Below are 20,947 nucleotides of genomic sequence, written 5' to 3' on the forward strand. Positions count from 1 at the left end.
TCCTTAACAATAAATATTTCAGTTCAGAGAAAGTTTGGCACAGAGGCTATTGATTATTATTATGACATCTGGAATCAATAACAGGAGGAAACATGTAATTCTGTAAGTGAAAGCATTCTGCATAGGATGAATTGGGGATGTGATCGAAGTAAGCAAAAATGGGGCAGTAAATGACTTTAAAAATTTGCAATCAGGCAGTTCAAATCTCACCAGGCTCAAGGTTGACTCAGCCTTCTATCCTTCTCAATTGGGTAAAATGAGGACTCAGATTGTTGGGGCAATATGCTGACTCTGTAAACTGCTTAGAGAGGGCTGTAAAGCACTGTAAAGCTGTATATAAGTCTAAGTACTATTGCTATTTATACTTACTCTTCTTTAAAAGATATGAAGTTTAAGTAAGTTTGTTTCAAACACTTGTATTTTAACCTGGAAAGCAAAAAAGTTTTCTGTATCATTCGCTGCCATTTTTAATAGATTTAGTAGGCATAGGATTTATTATTCAGGATAGTTTTTGTTCCTGGAAATCTTTTTTAAAACTTTTATATCCATATAAAGCAAACCTTTCCTAAAATTATTCCTTTTTCAGCTGTAATGCCTGCTTTTTTTGCTTACAATCAGCCAAATGTTTTTTAAATTAGAAGAACTTGGCAGTAGAAATCATGCTCATTTATTTATTCTAAGGCGGAGGGCTTAGTGATGTCTATTGCGGCATTTCAAATCTTTACTAAGATTAGAAGCATACAAAAATGCAACTCATCATTGCAATTTCTGAATTCTAAGCTGTGCACTTTCCCTTCAAAATAACAGGAAATCTATACAGCTCCAGCAATATTTCAGAGCCTGATTTGGATAGAAGATCCTGAATGCCATTTAACACAGGCTGCTTCTGTATGTTGTCAAATGATGATCCTATATAAATCAGCTCCAAAACTTTATCAATCTGAAAAGAAAAGCAATTTTATATCCCTGTCTCTTATTCTTCCTACATCTCAAATTGTAGTTACTTATTCCTGTGCGTGGAGGAAACTGAATTTTCATCTGGGACTTCAGATACTAAATCTCCCTTCGATATAAACTACAGAAATGCCACATTGGAACAATTTAGACTTCACATTAGATCAATAGACTTCAACAACGGAGTGGTCAATGCCTGGAATGCTCTACCCAACTCATTGTTACATCCTCAAAACTTTACAACTTCAATTTCAAACTGTCTACAGTGGACCTCACCCCATTCCTAAGAAGTCCGTAAAGGGGGCATGCATAAGCACACCAGCATCCCTGTCTTACTGACCCCATTTATTTGTAGTTACTTCCTTTGTACATGTTTTATTTATTTATTTATTTATTTGTTTGTTTATTTATTTATTCATTCTAATTTTTTTTAATGCCGCCCTTTTTCTTAGACTCAGGGCAGATTACAACATGTTAGCAATAGCATTTTTTAACCAAGCCAGCATATTGCCCCCACAATCCGGGTCCTCATTTGACCCACCTTGGAAGGATGGAAAGCTGAGTCAACCTTGAGACAGTGATGAGATCTGAACCGCTGACCTGCAGATCTAGCAGTCAGCTTTAGCGGTCTGCAGTACTGAACTGTACCCACTGCGCCACCTCGGCTCATATTTATACCTATATTTGCTTTCTTGTACATTTTTGAATGAATGAATGAATGAATGAATGAATGAATGAATGAATAAATTAATTAATAAATTTATTTGAGATTGTGTAGTTTCATCTACTTCTGCAGAGAGTGGGTCTTTCCTCACTTAAAAACCAAAGAGTTGCTAACGGTGTATGGCAGTGGTTCAAGTGTACGACAGTAGTGGTGGTAACTCGAGTTTCGCGAGGGTTCCGTTCCAAGACCCCTCGCGAAACTCGATTTTTCGCGATATAGCGGTGCGGAAGTAAAAACACCATCTGCGCATGTGCGGCCATTTTTTCATGGCCGCACATGCGCAGATGGTGAAGTTTGCGTGTGGGCGGTGGGGAAGACCAAGGGAAGGTTACTTCAGCCGCCCAACAGCTGATCTGCTCGGTAGCGCGGCAGCAGCGAGGAGCCGAAGATGGGGTTTCCCCTTTGCCTGGGCAACGGGGAAACCTCATCTTCGGCTCCTCGCTGCTGCCGCGCTACCGAGCAGATCAGCTGTTGGGCGGCCGAAGGAACGTTCCCTGGGTCTTCCCCGCCGCCTCGGATCCTCGCTGATGCCCGCCCGCCGTTTGCCGCTCGCCCCGTTCGGCGGCCGCACATCCCGTTCGCCCGCCGCTCGCCCCGTTCGCCCGCCGCTCGCCCCGTTCGCCCGCCGCTCCCCTCGTTCTCCCCCCATTCCCCTCGTTCGCCCGCCGCTCCCCTCGTTCGCCCCCCACTCCCCTCGTTCGCCCGCCGCTCGCCTCGTTCGCCCGCCGCTATCGAACTTGCTATCGAGCCTGCTAATGAAATCCAACCCGCAGCGGCCCTTTCCCTCTCCAGGCTGCGGGAGGGGTCCGGAGAACAATGCCTGGCGCCGCGCTCCCGGCTGGGCTTTTTTCCCCCATTTCCCCTCGGGTGGAATTTCAGACCCTCCGCCGGTTGGATTTCATTAGCAGGCTCGATAGCAAGTTCTTCCTCCCTTTAGAAAGCCCCGCAGCCTCCTCCGCCCGGCGAGGCCGCCAGCGAGGACCCGCAAAGCCGCCGCCGCCGCAGCGAGGCCAAGCCGCCCGCTCCCACGGCACGGGCTCCCAACACAGCGCCGCTCAGCCCGCCCTCGGCGATGCCTCCGCGGATCTGCAAACCCAGCCGAGCGATGCCTCTGGTCTGGGCGAAGGCAGTGGGCAGTCCCCGCCGCAGCAGTCCCCGCGGGCACCGCGCGCCAAGGGCCGGCCAGGCCGCCGGCCAACAAAGGGGCTCCCTCGCCTCCCTCGGGCAGGTTTACAAAGGCAGCGCGGCAACTTGGAGCCCGGCACGCCCCGCAGCCCTCGCCTCGCCCGCCCCCGCCTGGCCGGCGCTCCGGCTACCCCCGGCTGAGGAAGAACCGAGTAGCCCCCGCCCTCCCCCGCCTGGCTCCCTTCAGCCCCCCGGGGCCAAGCGGGCGGGGGGCGGGCGGGACTTCGCCTGTCTCCGCCGCCAGCATCGCCCCTCCGGCGGGCCGGCCTCCCCCGCCCGCCTCTGCTGCAGCCGCCGCCGCCTCCCCGACTGGCACAAAAGGGCCCCGCCCGCCCCGCCCCGAACCTTACCTTGCGAGTTTTTGGCTGCGGGGGGAGAAGTAGGATTTTCCTAACTCCCTCCCCCTGCAGCCAAAAACTCAAAGCCTGTATCCTGCCGCCCGGTTTACCCAGGACACGAGCGGCGAAGTGACTTGGAGGAATGGAAAGTCCAAACCGCCCGGTTTCAGTGGGGTTTCCCCGTTGCCCAGGGATTCCTTCGCCCGAACGGAGGTGGCTGTGGTGTGTTCAGGAATCCCTGGGCAACGGGGAAACCCCACTGAAACCGGGCGGGTTAAGCCTCCTTCGGCGACTGCGGAACTGCTTGCTGTCAACTTTGCACTGGGCAAAGAACTCTTCACCTCCCGCCAGGCACGGACGAAAGGCGTGGAAGTCTATTGTAGCAGCTGCTACAGCGGAGACATTTGGGGGGGGGGGGAGGCAGGAGGCAGGAGATCCGGCCCTTCACTTGCCCTCCCAGCAAAAGGCAAAGCCGCGCAGCTCCCCAGCCGCCAAAGGAGGCTTAACCCCACCCCTCTGTCCCACTCATCGCCCGTGGTCGGCATAACCTCCTCCTGCCTATCCCCGCTTTTCTGCCGGCCACGGGCGATGGGTGGGACAGAGGGGTGGGGTTAAGCCTCCTTTGGCGGCTGGGGAGCTGCGCGGCTTTGCCTTTTGCTGGGAGGGCAAGTGAAGGGCCAGATCTCCTGCCTCCTGCCTCCCCCCCAAAATGTCTCCGCTGTAGCAGCTGCTACAATAGACTTCCACGCCTTTCGTCCGTGCCTGGCGGGAGGTGAAGAGTTCTTTGCCCAGTGCAAAGTTGACAGCAAGCAGTTCCGCAGTCGCCGAAGGAGGCTTAACCCGCCCGGTTTCAGTGGGGTTTCCCCGTTGCCCAGGGATTCTTTCGCCCCGAACGGAGGTGGCTGTGGTGTGTTCAGGAATCCCTGGGCAACGGGGAAACCCCACTGAAACCGGGCGGGTTAAGCCTCCTTCGGCGACTGCGGAACTGCTTGCTGTCAACTTTGCACTGGGCAAAGAACTCTTCACCTCCCGCCAGGCACGGACGAAAGGCGTGGAAGTCTATTGTAGCAGCTGCTACAGCGGAGACATTGGGGGGGGGAGGCAGGAGGCAGGAGATCTGGCCCTTCACTTGCCCTCCCAGCAAAAGGCAAAGCCGCGCAGCTCCCCAGCCGCCAAAGGAGGCTTTACCCCACCCCTCTGTCCCACTCATCGCCCGTGGTCGGCATAACCTCCTCCTGCCTATCCCCGCTTTTCTGCCGGCCACGGGCGATGGGTGGGACAGAGGGGTGGGGTTAAGCCTCCTTTGGCGGCTGGGGAGCTGCGCGGCTTTGCCTTTTGCTGGGAGGGCAAGTGAAGGGCCAGATCTCCTGCCTCCTGCCTCCCCCCCAAAATGTCTCCGCTGTAGCAGCTGCTACAATAGACTTCCACGCCTTTCGTCCGTGCCTGGCGGGAGGTGAAGAGTTCTTTGCCCAGTGCAAAGTTGACAGCAAGCAGTTCCGCAGTCGCCGAAGGAGGCTTAACCCGCCCGGTTTCAGTGGGGTTTCCCCGTTGCCCAGGGATTCTTTCGCCCGAACGGAGGTGGCTGTGGTGTGTTCAGGAATCCCTGGGCAACGGGGAAACCCCACTGAAACCGGGCGGGTTAAGCCTCCTTCGGCGACTGCGGAACTGCTTGCTGTCAACTTTGCACTGGGCAAAGAACTCTTCACCTCCCGCCAGGCACGGACGAAAGGCGTGGAAGTCTATTGTAGCAGCTGCTACAGCGGAGACATTGGGGGGGGGAGGCAGGAGGCAGGAGATCTGGCCCTTCACTTGCCCTCCCAGCAAAAGGCAAAGCCGCGCAGCTCCCCAGCCGCCAAAGGAGGCTTTACCCCACCCCTCTGTCCCACTCATCGCCCGTGGTCGGCATAACCTCCTCCTGCCTATCCCCGCTTTTCTGCCGGCCACGGGCGATGGGTGGGACAGAGGGGTGGGGTTAAGCCTCCTTTGGCGGCTGGGGAGCTGCGCGGCTTTGCCTTTTGCTGGGAGGGCAAGTGAAGGGCCAGATCTCCTGCCTCCTGCCTCCCCCCCAAAATGTCTCCGCTGTAGCAGCTGCTACAATAGACTTCCACGCCTTTCGTCCGTGCCTGGCGGGAGGTGAAGAGTTCTTTGCCCAGTGCAAAGTTGACAGCAAGCAGTTCCGCAGTCGCCGAAGGAGGCTTAACCCGCCCGGTTTCAGTGGGGTTTCCCCGTTGCCCAGGGATTCCTTCGCCCGAACGGAGGTGGCTGTGGTGTGTTCAGGAATCCCTGGGCAACGGGGAAACCCCACTGAAACCGGGCGGGTTAAGCCTCCTTCGGCGACTGCGGAACTGCTTGCTGTCAACTTTGCACTGGGCAAAGAACTCTTCACCTCCCGCCAGGCACGGACGAAAGGCGTGGAAGTCTATTGTAGCAGCTGCTACAGCGGAGACATTGGGGGGGGGGAGGCAGGAGGCAGGAGATCTGGCCCTTCACTTGCCCTCCCAGCAAAAGGCAAAGCCGCGCAGCTCCCCAGCCGCCAAAGGAGGCTTTACCCCACCCCTCTGTCCCACTCATCGCCCGTGGTCGGCATAACCTCCTCCTGCCTATCCCCGCTTTTCTGCCGGCCACGGGCGATGGGTGGGACAGAGGGGTGGGGTTAAGCCTCCTTTGGCGGCTGGGGAGCTGCGCGGCTTTGCCTTTTGCTGGGAGGGCAAGTGAAGGGCCAGATCTCCTGCCTCCTGCCTCCCCCCCAAAATGTCTCCGCTGTAGCAGCTGCTACAATAGACTTCCACGCCTTTCGTCCGTGCCTGGCGGGAGGTGAAGAGTTCTTTGCCCAGTGCAAAGTTGACAGCAAGCAGTTCCGCAGTCGCCGAAGGAGGCTTAACCCGCCCGGTTTCAGTGGGGTTTCCCCGTTGCCCAGGGATTCCTTCGCCCGAACGGAGGTGGCTGTGGTGTGTTCAGGAATCCCTGGGCAACGGGGAAACCCCACTGAAACCGGGCGGGTTAAGCCTCCTTCGGCGACTGCGGAACTGCTTGCTGTCAACTTTGCACTGGGCAAAGAACTCTTCACCTCCCGCCAGGCACGGACGAAAGGCGTGGAAGTCTATTGTAGCAGCTGCTACAGCGGAGACATTGGGGGGGGGGAGGCAGGAGGCAGGAGATCTGGCCCTTCACTTGCCCTCCCAGCAAAAGGCAAAGCCGCGCAGCTCCCCAGCCGCCAAAGGAGGCTTTACCCCACCCCTCTGTCCCACTCATCGCCCGTGGTCGGCATAACCTCCTCCTGCCTATCCCCGCTTTTCTGCCGGCCACGGGCGATGGGTGGGACAGAGGGGTGGGGTTAAGCCTCCTTTGGCGGCTGGGGAGCTGCGCGGCTTTGCCTTTTGCTGGGAGGGCAAGTGAAGGGCCAGATCTCCTGCCTCCTGCCTCCCCCCCAAAATGTCTCCGCTGTAGCAGCTGCTACAATAGACTTCCACGCCTTTCGTCCGTGCCTGGCGGGAGGTGAAGAGTTCTTTGCCCAGTGCAAAGTTGACAGCAAGCAGTTCCGCAGTCGCCAAAGGAGGCTTAACCCGCCCGGTTTCAGTGGGGTTTCCCCGTTGCCCAGGGATTCCTTCGCCCGAACGGAGGTGGCTGTGGTGTGTTCAGGAATCCCTGGGCAACGGGGAAACCCCACTGAAACTGCAGAGCCGAAGGGTGGCCTTTTTGTCTGGGAGGGAAGATGACGCGCGGGCGGCACAGGGGGGGGGGAGGCAAAGCTCTGCGGCTCCAGCCACTTTCAGCCAAGCCTCCCCGGCCACGCAGCCAGGGAAGCCGAGCCGGGCGTGGCGGCGGCGGCGCTGCTGCTCCGGTCGCCCGATCGTCTCCTGCCTCCCGCGCCGATGTTCCACGCCCGGCTCGGCTTCCCTGGCTGCTTGGCGGGGGGGGGAGGCTTGGCCGAAAGGGGCTGTACCCGCAGAGCTTTGCCTCCCACCCCTCGCCCCTGTGCTGCCGGCGCGTCATCTTCCCTCCCAGACTCCCCCGGCAAAGTGACGTGGAGGAATGGAAAGCTGAAACCGGGCGGTTTGAGTTTCCCATTCCTTCAAGTCACTTCGCCGCTGCTCTCCTGGCTAAACTGTGTGGCAGGAGACAGGCTTTGAGTTTTTGGCTGGGGGGGAGAAGTAGAACCTTCCTAACTCCCCCCCCCACCAGCCAGAAGGAGCGGCGAAGTGACGTGGAGGAATGGAAAGCTGAAACTGGGCGGTTTGAGTTTCCCATTCCTCCAAGTCACTTTGCCGCTCCTCTCCTGGCTAAACCGGCGGCAGGAGACAGGGTTGGGGGGGGGTACTGGGAAGCCCCCCAGGCCGACTGCCACCTTTTCAAACAGCCGCGCCCTTCCCAGCTGAGTCCTGAAGCCAAGCGCCAAAGGCGAACTTCTGCGCTTGGCTTCAGGACTCAGCTGGGAAGCGGCACGGGTGTTTTAAAAGGTCTCCCCCGGCATGGGGGGCTTCCTAGCACCCCCCCAAACCCGGGTTGGGGGTTCGGGGGGTGCTAGGAAGCCCCCCATGCCGGCGGGAAGACCCAGGGAAGGTTCCTTTGGCCGCCTAGCAGCTGATCTGCCCGGCGGTAATGCAAACTCCACCATCTACGCATGCGTGCAGATGGTGGTGTTACTTCCGGGTAGAAAACTCGCGATATAGCGTTTCGCGAAACTCGAGATCGCGAAACTCGAGGGATCACTGTAACATCATTTAACTTCCATTACCACAAAAGTCTTAAAATGCTTACTACCAAACTGAACTTTTCACAATAGGGTTTGTTGCTGTTAGCCAGTTGGCAACTCATTCTTAAACATTTCTCAACTTTTCAATTATCAAAGTAGTTCTATAGCAGAATATAATTATAGGAATTCTATATTTCAGTCTCCAATCCAATTAGAAGCCAGCAGGAATGCCACTGCAATTGTCATTCCCTCAGTGAATAGAATAGGAATTTGGCCACTGTTCTTATGTAAAAACCAGGTTTGAACAAAAAAATCATGTTTTATATCCCCACCCTCTCTGTGTACACACACCAGGGGTAGGGGGGAATAAACCATGTAGCATTTCTTTTGTGAGTCTCAAATTCACCAAGTGTACTTAGGACAAACTGTTGACTGCTTTTACCTTCTTTTGATGGAGACTTACGTTATTACTTTCACCTCTTAAAACCCCTATTTCTCTTCCTAAAGACTCCCAGCTTCATCCGGTGCAACAAGATTAGATGAGGTTTCTTATGAGCTCAAGGAATGTTGATATTAATGTAGATAAGGAAGAGGCATCGGGCTGAAAGTGTCAAAAAGGATAAAGTAGAGATTTGCCAAATCTTTTGTGAAATGTTTCACTAAAGAGTTTTAGAAAAGTGTAATGGGAAATAGGAATAATCATAAAGAACAGAAGGAAGAGCTGCAACCAAAGCAATGGTCAGATAAAAGAAATCTGAGTCCAGGGCAGAAATGTAATTTGAGTAAGCATCTTAGGTATGGCCTTCTATAGCTCTCATGCAGATGAAGGAAGGGAGGAAGAAAGGGTATTTAGATTTGCAAAATTCCATTACCATAACCTTGCAATAAACTAGTATTAGCATTTGTAACTCTGGTGTCCTAGTCTAGTCTAAGAGTTAGTCTAGTCCAGTGATGGCGAACCTACAGCATGCGTGTCACTAGTGCCATGCAGAGCCATATCAGTAGGCACGTGAGCTCAGGTCCAGTACGCATGCGTGTGCTGCTCAGTTGATTTTTGGACCTTTTGAGTCCACTGGGAGTCCGGAAACAAGCTGTTTCCAGCCTCTGGAGGGTGTGGGGAAGGCCTGTTTTTTGCTCTCCCTATGCTTCAGAGCTTTTGTAGCAACCTGGGGAGGGCGAAAATGGCCTCCCCGCTCCAGAGGCCTTCTAGAGGCCAGAAACAGTCTGTTTGCCTAAAAAGGCTCTGGAACTTGGGGAGAGCGAAAAACAGCATGCCATCACATGCCGGGAGTGAGTGTCATGTGTCATGCGCAGCCCTCTTCACCCCGCATGGAATTATGGGTCTGGGCACGTGCCCACATGACCCCCACAATCCCCCCCTCCGTTTTGACCCACACGAACCAAAAAAGTTTTGCCATCACTGGTATAGTCTTTTCTTATATGAGAAAAATCACCTCAAGAAAGAAAAATGAAGAAGATGGCTGCAGGTTTATTTTTACTGGAGAGAATGTGATATGCAAGAAAATAATGTTAGCCTTACTGGTGTCCATTCAGACTAGACAGGAAATAAACTAATTCTATTTTATCGTGAAGCTACATTAACAGAATCTCGCAAGTCTGAAATGCATTTCTCCTTCCATCTCCTTTACAGATGATGGAGGGCCTGTTATAAGCTTATTGCCACACCTACTACCCAACTGCAGGCTGTGTCCTCTCTTATCCTACCATCCCCTAGACATTCTCTTTATTCCCCCTGTCACAAAATGTCTTTCCCACTTCCCACCATTACAGATTCAGATTCAGAATAGGGCTGGAAAGGACCTTGAAGATTTTCTAGTCTAACCCCCTGCTCAAGCAGGGGACCCTGTACCTACGATGGCAAACTTATTGGTCCCATAGAGTTGGCCTTCTCCGGGTCCCATCGACTAAACAATGTCATTTGGCAGGCCCCAGGCGAAGAGCCTTTGATTTTTTAAATAATGATAGGGTTTTATATGTTTTTTAATATTAGATTTGTTCCACTACTATATTGTTTTTATTACTGTTGTGAGCTGCCCCAAGTCTTCAGAGAGGGGTGGCATACAAATCTAATAAATAATAATAATAATAATAATAATAATAATAATAATAATAATAATAATTGTCCTCATACCAGAGGTGCCACGCAGAGCCCTCTCTGTGGGTATGCGTGGCATTGTCAGCTGCTCTTCCGGGTTCCCTCATGTGCATATGTGCCGGCCAGCTGCTCTCTTCCAGATTCTGGCACACTGGCACGTGCACTCTAGCTTCAGCCCTCAATGCTGAAAAGGTTAACCATCACTGCCCTATACCACTGATGGCAAACCTATGGCACGGGTGCCACAGGTGGCACATGGAGCCATATCTGCTGGCACATGAGCCGTTGCCCTAGCTCAGTTTCAAAGTGCATGTGTTTGCTGGTCAGCTGATTTTTGGCTTGCACAAAAATGTGAAGGAGTTTTTGGCTTCCAGAGAGTCTCCAGGGGGATAGAGGAGGGCATTTTTACTGTCCCGCGGCTCCAGGGAATTCTTTGGAGCCTGGGGAGGGTGAAACACAAGCCTACTAGGCACACCAGAAGTTGGGACACAGGCTGTTTCCCGCCTCCAGAAGGCTTCTTTGGGGGGCAGGGAAAGCTGTTTTTGCCCTCCCCAGGCATTGAGGTATGGATGTGGGCATTTGTACATGCATAATAGGGCACATGCATGCTCTTTCGGCATCCGAGGAAAAAAAGGTTCACCATCACTGTTGTACACCATTTCAGACAAGTGGCTGCCCAGTCTCTTCTTAAAAATATTTTCTTAAAAACCTCCAGTGATGAAGCACTCAGTGTTGAACCTGCAGTGATGAAGTTTTTTTTCTGGTGACACCGGTGTTTCAGGGTAATCTGGTTTACGCAATTATGGGACGGAGTACAGTGGAACCCCGACATACGAGCTGCTCCACTTGCGAGCAACTCGAGATAAGAGCTTGGGAGGGAGCGTCATTTCCGTTCGCCTCCCGAGCTCACATCCGGGATACGAGCCACGCCTCCCTGACACTTTCGGCAGCGAAGGAAGGAAGGCAAGGAAGCGCCCGGCTCCTCTCTGCTCGTAGTATCCCACTTGGTAAGCATTCACTTGGCTTCTGCTTGGGGGTGGGGGGGTCCTTGGCTTCTGCTTGGGGGTGGGGGGGGGCCGTCCCCGCTTTAGGAGCAGCAAAGAAGCCACGCGCCGGTTTTGAAAGATCGGAGCCAGCATGGAAAGCTTCCCCAGGCTGGCTCCGATCTTTTAGAACACACACGCGGCTTTTCCGCTGACTCCTAAAGCGGGGAAGTTCGCCAGGAGTCAGCAAAGAAGCCGCGCGTGTGTTTTAAAACATCGGAGCCGGCATGGGAAGGCTTTCAATAAACCCCCGAGTCCGGGTTGGGGGCTCGGGGGCTGATTGAAAGCCTCCCCATGCCGGCTCCGATGTTTTAAAATACACGCGCGGCTTCTTTGCTGACTCCTGGCGAACTTCCCCGCTTTAGGAGTCAGCAAAGAAGCCGCGCGTGTGTTTTAAAACATCGGAGCCGGCATGGGGAGGCTTTCAATCAACCCCCGAGTCCGGGTTGGGGGCTCGGGGGCTGATTGAAAGCCTCCCCATGCCGGCTCCGATGTTTTAAAACACACGCGCGGCTTCTTTGCTGACTCCTGGTGAACTTCCCCGCTTTAGGAGTCAGCAAAGAAGCCGCGCGTGTGTTTTAAAACATCGGAGCCGGCATGGGGAGGCTTTCAATCAACCCCCGAGTCCGGGTTGGGGGCTCGGGGGCTGATTGAAAGCCTCCCCATGCCAGCTCCGATGTTTTAAAACACACGTGCGGCTTCTTTGCTGACTCCTGGCGAACTTCCCCGCTTTAGGAGTCAGCAAAGAAGCCGCGCGTGTGTTTTAAAACATCGGAGCCGGCATGGGGAGGCTTTCAATCAACCCCCGAGTCCGGGTTGGGGGCTCGGGGGCTGATTGAAAGCCTCCCCATGCCGGCTCCGATGTTTTAAAACACACGCGCGGCTTCTTTGCTGACTCCTGGCGAACTTCCCCGCTTTAGGAGTCAGCGAAGAAGCCGCGCGTGTGTTTTAAAAGATCGGAGCCGGCATGGGGAGGCTTTCAATCAGCCCCCGAGCCCGGGTTGGGGGCTCGGGGGCTGATTGAAAGCCTCCCCACCCTCTGATCTTTTAAAACACACGCGCGGCTTCTTTGCTGACTCCTGGCGAACTTCCCCGCTTCAGCCGACGTCTTTTCCCCTCAGCCCTCAGGCTTGCACGCATTAATTGCTTTTACATTGTTTCCTATGGGAAACAATGTTTCGACATACGAGCTTTTCGACGTGCGAGCCTCCTTCCGGAACCAATTAATTTCGTAAGTCGGGGTTCCACTGTATACTGTTTCTGCTTTCGTCTTTCAGCCCGAATTCAAAAGCCTTTGCCGGCAGTTGCTCTTGCGATAAACTATTTTTGTATTGAATTATAATTATCAACAAAGACTAGTATAGATCTGTTCCAAGCTATTTAGCCTCTCATTAGCTAACCATACCCATCTGGGACCTGGGCTACTTGCAAATTGTTCCACTGATTCATTGTTCTGTCATGAAATTTCTCCTAAGTTCTAGGTTTTTTCTCTCTCATAGAATTAGTTTCCATCGATTGTTTCTTGTCCTGCCCTCTGATGCTTTGGAAAATAAGTTGACCCCCCCCCCTTCTTCTTTGTGGCAGTTCCTCAAATACTGGCCTACTACTATCATGTCACCCTAGTCCCTCTTTTCTCTAGATTAGCCATACACAAATCTAGCAACCATTCCTCACATGTTTTAGTTTTCCAGGCCTTTACTCATCTTAGTTCCTCTATTACATAAATTATTCGCCATGCGCAGAAGCAAAAAGATCTCACTGAAACACGGGTGCACCTGTGGCTCCATGCGCAATTTTGCTATCTCCATGGGTGCAGAAGCAAAATCGCCCTGGCCTCACAAGCCGCAGCGGCAAGCCCAATTTAGAATTCTGGCTAGCAGCCCACCCGGGATGGAGAAGAATATCTATATTCATCAGGGATGTCTTATTTTTGAGAAAACATGGTATACGAAGCCTCTATAACCTGCTGTACCTCATTCTGGACAGAAGAAAGGCTGAACAACATTCATCACCATGCCTAAAAATAATCAAATCTATTTAGATAAAACAAAGCCTAAAGCTTTCAATTATAAGAGTAATCCAAAAAATCATTTGGGCTTTGTCTTTTTTCCCCCCCAAAATAAACATTTTCTTTTTCCCTACTTGCTATTCTCTGCCCGATGTCCTCCTGTACTTTAATTTAGATTGTAAACCTGTTCATACAACTTTATTTTTAATCCGCTATCAGCATCTAGTATACCGCAGACAATTGGGACAGATTAAGTAGTATACTTCAAGTACCATTTCTATAGAATACCAATTTAACTGTAGACTGACTTTGAGAATAATAAGAAAATCCTTTAACAGCAGGATATTACAGTGTTCCCTCGATTTTTGCAGGTCTGTATTTCGCAAAAAGTCTATAACATGGTTTTTCAAAAAATATTAATTAAAAAACACTTTGTGGGGTTTTTTTTCTATACCACAGTTTTTCCCGCCCGATGACGTCATATGTCATCGCCAAACTTTTGTCCGCCTTTAATAAATATTCTTTTAATAAACTTTAACAAATAAACATGGTGAGTAATAATCTAAATGGTTTTTAAGGGAATGGGAAATTGTAATTTAGGGGTTTAAAGTGTTAAGGGAAGGCTTGTGTATTTACTTCCGCATCTCTACTTTGTGGAAATTTGACTTTCGCGGGCGGTCTTGCAACGCATCCCCCGCCAAAGTCAAGGGAACACTGTATACTAAATTATATCTTAAATCTTTTAGAATTTTTGCATTATTTTATCAGGAATGTAGTATTTTAGATTTATAGGAAAGGCACATAAAGTATAGAAGAAAAATCTATCAAGCAGTGTAGCTAGATGATCAAAAGGGAACAAACATTTATTTCATGAATTGATGTGAATCTGACCTAATTGAAAGCAAGTTATGTTAGGATTGGTACTACATCTACATGGAGGGAAGAAAGCAATGGGATACCACAAGATTCCATCTTAGGCCCAGTACTCTTCAATTTTTTCATTAATGACTTAGATGAGGGAATAGAACGGGAACTCATCAAATTTGCAGATAAAACTAAGCTGGCCGGAATAGCTAACACCCTAGAACAGTGTTTCCCAACCTTGGCAACTTGAAGAGATCTGGACTTCAACTCCCAGAATTCCACAGCCAGCAAATGCTGGCTGGGGAATTCTGGGAGTTGAAGTCCAGATCTCTTCAAGTTGCCAAGGTTGGGAAACACTGCCCTAGAAGATAGGCTCAAGATCCGAAAAGATTTTGACAGACTGGAACAATGGGTCCTATTCAATAAAATTAAATTTAATGTGGAGAAAAACAAGATTTTACACCTGGGCAGGAAAATCCAAAGGTACAAGTACAGATTAGGCAAAACCTGCCTCAAAAACCGTAACAGTGAGAGGGACCTTGGAGTCCTAGTGGATGATTCCCTACCGGTTCAGAAGCATGCACTTTGCAGAAGGCTTTGAGATGCACAGAGGGTTAAAAACAAGAAAATGCTGATGTCCAGGGAGGTGGGTGGAGCCTTGTGCTGCTGCCGCTACCAGTTTTCCAAACCACCAGCATCTGCTGCTACCAATACGCCTGAACTAGGCCGAACCGGTAGCATTTCATCCTTGACATAAACATGAGTCAGCAATGTACGGCAGCAGCCAAAAAAGCTAATGGTTTTATAAGCATAGGCATATTGTAGAACCAAAATCATGTGAAGTATTAGTACTGCTTTATAAAGCCTTAGTGCACATAGAGCCTTGGTGGTGCAGTGTTTAGACTGCGGTACTCCAAGCTACTTCTGCTGATCACCGGCTGCTAGCAGTTTGGCAGATCAAATCTCAGTAGGCTCAAGGTTGACTTAGTCTTCCATCCTTCTAAGGTTGGTAAAATGAGGACCCAGATTGTTGGGGCAATATGCTTATTCTCTGTAAACCGCTAGAGAGGGCTGTAAAGCACTATGAAGCGGTATATAAGTCTAAATGCTATTGCTATTATTATTATTATTATTATTATTATTATTATTATTATTATTATTATTATTATTATTTAGATTTGTATGCCGCCCCTCTCCGAAGACTCGGAATACTGCATCCAGTTTTGGTCACCCATTACAAAAAAAATGTTGAAACTTTGGGAAAAGTGCAAAGAAAAGCAACAATGAATGGAAACTAACCAAGGAGAGAAGAAACCTGAAATTAAGGAGAAACTTCCTAACAGTGATAACAATTAACCACCAAAACAGTTTTTAAATTGGACAATCATTTGTCTGAAATGGCATAGGGCAGTGATGGCGAACCTTTTTTTTTTTGCTCGGGAGCCAAAATGGCGCATGTGTTCGTGAGTCCACACCCATAATGTAACCCTCCCCCTGTACATGCATACATCTCCCCATGCTCCATCCCCCACGCATGTGTGCAAACTTCACTGAAGCTTCCGAACTTCTGGTAGGCCCGTTGGGCTGTTTTTCATCCTCCCCAAGCTTATGGAAAGCCTTCGGAGCATGTGGATGGCGAAAAATGGGCCCTATCCAAACTTTCAGTAGGCCCATTGGATCTTTTTTCTGCTGTCCGTAGGCTCTGGAGGCTTTCTTAAAGCCTGAGGAGTACGAAAATGGCCTCCACCTGCTCTCCAGAAGGCTGAAAATCAGCTGGCCAGCGCTGGGGCTGACATAGGGCAATGCCTTGCATGCCCTCAGGTATGGCTCTACGTGCCATCACGGATATATGCTTGAGCAGGGGGCTAGACTAGAAGATCTCCAAGGTCCCTTCTGATAAAATAAATGCAATTCTTTTTAAAAATCAAAGAGATTTGGGTTTTTTTTCTCAATTAAAAAGATATTTGGGGTTTTGTTTTCCCTTCACAGTTTCGTTTAGGGTTTTTGAGTAGAGAAAAAATAATTCTCCTTCAGCAAAATTTAAATGGCCTTCTGTTACTATGGTTACTCTGAAGACATTCAAATCCTGCCTACATGATGCAACCAGCCAAAATGACTAGGCACAAAAATTGTAGTCCCTCTGCAAAAACCTCCCTACCCAGCACTTCAAAGCAAGTGACCAGACGGCAATGTAGCTGTAGTTGCAGTATATACTGTGAAAGTTTGTTTTCACAGGGTCAAAAGTAAACATGCAAAAACAGGGAACAGACTAGCTCTCCCACTCGAAAGATAATTCTGTCTAGCTCTTCTTCTTCTTTTTTTTACAATGAGCAGAAGAAAAAGGCACAATAAATGTGACACGGGTATACCATAAATACAGCTCATTATCACTGAAATTCTTTCATCGTGGCTTCACAGTTTTGCTACAATCAATCTGCTTTATCTGAATGGTCACGTCCAAGGAGAATATACGCTTTTAGTATTTTGGCTTGGGGGTTTCAAAGTCCAGCTCACCCATGTGTAACTGTTACAAAAATCTAACATTTCCTATGACTAGCTGTTGGTGCTGCTGAGAGGCTTTGTTCTAAGAAAACCCAGAGTGTTAAGTTCTCTTCGGAAAGAGAACTAAGACAATGCTGAAATACTATTCAGGAAGGCTGCAAACAATGGGCTATTATGCACCCCTTTCATCTGACATGTGGAGGGGAGCTTTATTGGTGTAGCAAATTACAACATAAATTGCATGAGTGGTTGGTGGTGGAAAGATTGTCTGCTCCCACACCATGCTCAGCAGGTCTTAAAGAGAAAGGGCAGAGAGTTCCTTCGCTGCCTACTGCCTGTTCCTCTTCCATTTGACAAAAAAGCAATTTAGGATACGAGAAATCCAGTACATTCATATAAAGAAAATGCAATTTTCCCCTACAGCATAACTATTCATGCACACACTGGGATGAATACTGTTAGCTTGACAAAACTCTATTATTTCACTAATGATCTAAGGAAAGCAGTGAAGGCCTCCCCCACCCCCTTTTTCCCCCTAATGCATTTTAATTCACCACATTCACCATACTGAATGACTTATTACTCCTCTCGGTTTCATACCCGCTGTTGGAACAAGGATAAGCTTGGTAAATAAGATCCACCGGCAGGATTCAGATATCTGATTTTCATTACACTGAGTGAGCGACAAAACGTTGAAGACTTAAAAGTACGGAGTAAATGTTATGGCATGAAAGAGTGCAAAAGGAGCTTTCTTCTTTATCAGAAGGAGAGGGTTGGGGATGTTGTGTTTTGCTTAGCGGAGAAAACAGCTACAAGATACTGAACGTATCCAGAAGGTTTTGCACTTCGCAGGTCATGAAATGTCATGAACACCTGTCAACCAGTCAGTGCATCCCAAAATAAAAGAGTACTACAGGCAGAGAAGAGTTGTAGGAATGTGTTAGCAGGGCAAATAATTTGAGATTCCTGCTCTGGGAAGCTAGAGGTCAGAAGTAACCAAACTCGGGATCACTGGTCAATCTGACTTAGAGGGAAATTGCTTCCCAAATTCATGTTTGCAGCTGTTACTCCCTGAGCCTGAATGAACTTAACGCTGAATCATCCAATTACAGTTTTTTGTAAGTGCCTTCGCATTGGTGTTGACTCCTTTAGGCTGCCTAAACAAATCCCTGAAATTTTCATGGCAAGATTTCAGACATGCTTCTTTTCTAGGGCTGAACAAGAGTGATCACCCAGCCATTTTTCATAACTCACAATCTCCCGAAGTGTGCACTGTAATATGCTACCTAAATGCTAAGGGCATGAACGCTGCTGTGATGGGTGCCCATGTTTGGTGTGTGATGGGTGCCCAAGATTTTTCTTGCCGATTGCTGAGTTTTGAACTTTTTGGCTGAAGATGAATGGGTATGACACCACTGCATTGATTGATGTTTGCTCTCTGGAGTATGGTGATAAGCCCAGGTTTCATCTCCTGTCACTATACAGTTGAGAAAAGCCTCACCTTAAATCTCAAAATGGTCAAGAATTCTCGGGCGGCACTGACTGTCGATTTTGTGTGCTTCAGTAAGCATCTTGGGCACCCAATGCAGCAGTGTTCATGCCTCTAACATTCAGGTAGCATATTAGAAACATAGAAACATAGAAGACTGACGGCAGAAAAAGACCTCATGGTCCATCTAGTCTGCCCTTATACTATTTCCTGTATTTTATCTTAGGATGGATATATGTTTATCCCAGGCATGTTTAAATTCAGTTAAATGTTTCGATCATATTATAGTGCACACTTTGTACTTGGAGGGAAACAGAATGAGGACACTCATCTCTAACCTTCACTACAACACCAGTTGATGATCCGCTGGCTTCCATCTACACGATATCAATACCAATTTCCCCTGCAAACATTCCCCGCAAGAGTTACATACTTTCTGGATAACCCTCATAGATGTGAATGAAATTTGCATTGGAATCTTTAGGGAACTCTATACTTCTCAGCAATTTCTGGGATTATGTAAGAAAAAACCCAGGACCAGGAATAATAAAAGCGGGAAAAACTATTGCGGACAAAATCAAAAGAAAAGATCAATATGCATATTGAGACCCAAAGAGGTCACGAAAAACAGTCCATGTACTGTATCTCTAGAGTAATTTGCTAATACCCTAGTGCCAATTAAAACGTAGGGCCTTATGATTTTTCTTATAGATTGCTTCATACGTTCCTGATGGCATCTGTCTCTAGGTTTGTACACATATTAATTATCCCATTTGGTATATTTACATCCTATCTGTCTTTGATTAGTGGATGTGAGATTCTCTCATCAAGATATGAATTCAACAGATTATGCTGGAGGGTCGTTTTTCCTGCTAATTTATGGTGTTCCTATTGTTATTGAGATAAAAATCTGTCATTTATTTAGTAGGTGAGTTGTATTAAGCAAATAAAATACATATTAGAAAGATACAGATAGGTAGGAATTACTACTGATGAAGAGAAAGTTTGCTTCCTGTGGGCAACTGGAGAGGAGTAGATCAGCAAAGAAATAGCCTTGCTCTATTAAGTTATAATTCTGAAAGAGCAGGCAAAAGAGCAAATTGATGTACTTCCAGATGTACAATATAAGATAATGGTTGTGCAGTCTTTTACAACAGAAAGCATTGTAAATGGCAAAGGTGATCTATCTTCTGATCCCATTTCCCAGAATGTAATTGCTAAATGGAAAAGACTATTGTTCGTTTTGCTAAGTCTGTTACCTGCTGCTCTGCTCCCTCATATTCCAAAAACCACAGCTTTATAATCAGGGACATAATCTGGTCTCCAAAAGCTACTTTTGCAGAAAATTTCAAAGATTAGCAAGGTCTAAATCCATCCAGCACATTTAACACTACTGAACTGGTCTCTTGCACCTTTGCTCCAAAAACATTTCAACGCTGTAGTTGGTGGAGCGCCCTTCCAGGGAAGTCTGCTAAGAGCAGTACCCAATCCCTGTTAAGAAAGGAAGCATCTATTTTTGGACAGCTTTACAAATTATCTACATCATGCTTTATTATTGTGCAACAGCTGGAATGGGAATGCCTCTGCTGTCCAGCAGCTGTTCTTTTTAGCAGATAAAAAGATGACTGGTTATACTACAGGGGAGGGGAAAAAAACCCAGCAGAAAATTCTTTATTGCCAATCCATTTGTAGTAGCTCACAACGAAGCAGAGGATGATGGACCGCATCTATCTTCTGAGTCTTCCAACTTGCTGTGACGGTAAAACACAGCAGTCTTCACTACCTACCATCAATGACTGCTGGGAGAAACAGCAAGCCAAATGATGCAGTCCAAAACACGAAGCAGAATTTGGATAAACGTCCGGGGAAGGAAATGTCTCTTCATAATGAGAACCTGTCTGTCACATGATGATGCATAGTTCAAATCTATATCATTCAGCTATGGTCCTTGCTCTAATAGCTTGAGAACCGGTTAAATCAAACCGGGGGTTTTAAATCAAACCGGTTTTTTAAAAATATCTTAAATTATATTTGGATTTGTTGTAAATTGTTTTATTCTGTTGTGAGCCGCCCCGAGTCTGCGGAGAGGGGCGGCATACAAATCTAAATAAATAAATAAATAAATAAATAAATAAATAAATAAATAAATAAATAAATAAGGACCTTTTGATTTGTTCAGGAAACCTCACTGTGCAATTACATTCTGGGAAATGGGCAATGAGAATAGATACATCAAACACATGCTGATGACTTTTCATGAGATGGAAAGGAAGAAGATTCTCTCTATGTACATTTGCCGTCTTTCTGATAAGAAAGTCAATAAGTGTTCTTAAGATCACACACACACACACCAAAAGGAAAAAAATACAAAGGTACATGCTTAAAGATCAATTCTACCAACCTATTCTCTTACCAGTATAATAGGAGAAGCTAGAAAAATTTCCAAAATTGGTTTACTGGTTCTAGGCAAGTGAAGTAGAGAATTTTAACCACTGGGGAAGAAGGGAACACAATCTTCATCATAAATACAGTATACAGCACAGTGGTACCTCAGTACTCATCATTAATTGGTTTCAGAAGGTGCACTGAGTATGAAACAATTTTCCCCCATAAGTGTGACCTTTTTTTTTCAGCTGGAAAATGTAATGAGTCATGAGGCAACCAACACTGAGAGGTTCTAGCTTGTATGTCGAGTTCCAAAGAAACTATGAGTACCGGGAGTCCGGGACCAAATGTTCACATCAAAATGCGTGGAGTACCAAATTCTATGAGTCAAGGTATGACTATATTTAAATGTATTGCTTTGAAACTCGCCTGCTTGGTACTTGACCTATTTTATTAAACGTTCAGATTATCATCATTAGAATTTGCAACTACAGATAGTCCTTGACTTACAACCATGTTTGGGACTGGAAATTTCACCGCTAAGCAAGGTGGTTGTTAAGTAAGCCGGGCTTGATTTTACAATCTTTTTTGCCGCAGTTAAGCAAATTACCATGGTTGTTAAGCAAATCTGTTTTTGTTTGTCAAA

The 20,947-nt window shown here is 48.2% G+C and overlaps 1 protein-coding gene across 7 annotated transcripts in view; it reads right to left on the reverse strand.

Moving 5' to 3' along the window:
• BRSK2 (BR serine/threonine kinase 2) overlaps positions 1-20,947 on the reverse strand; it is a 585,161-nt gene that overhangs the window by 436,879 nt on the left and 127,335 nt on the right. The window contains exon 1 of one of the 7 annotated variants that reach the window (XM_070765093.1): positions 16,991-17,230. The exons of the other annotated variants lie outside the window; for them this stretch is intronic. The gene's annotated coding sequence lies outside the window, so the exon portion shown is untranslated. Of the gene's footprint in view, positions 1-16,990; positions 17,231-20,947 lie in introns of those variants that run through there. 7 annotated transcript variants of the gene reach the window in all.

The sequence above is a fragment of the Erythrolamprus reginae genome, chromosome 1, assembly GCF_031021105.1.
Source record: "Erythrolamprus reginae isolate rEryReg1 chromosome 1, rEryReg1.hap1, whole genome shotgun sequence".
Lineage (NCBI taxonomy): Eukaryota > Metazoa > Chordata > Lepidosauria > Squamata > Dipsadidae > Erythrolamprus > Erythrolamprus reginae.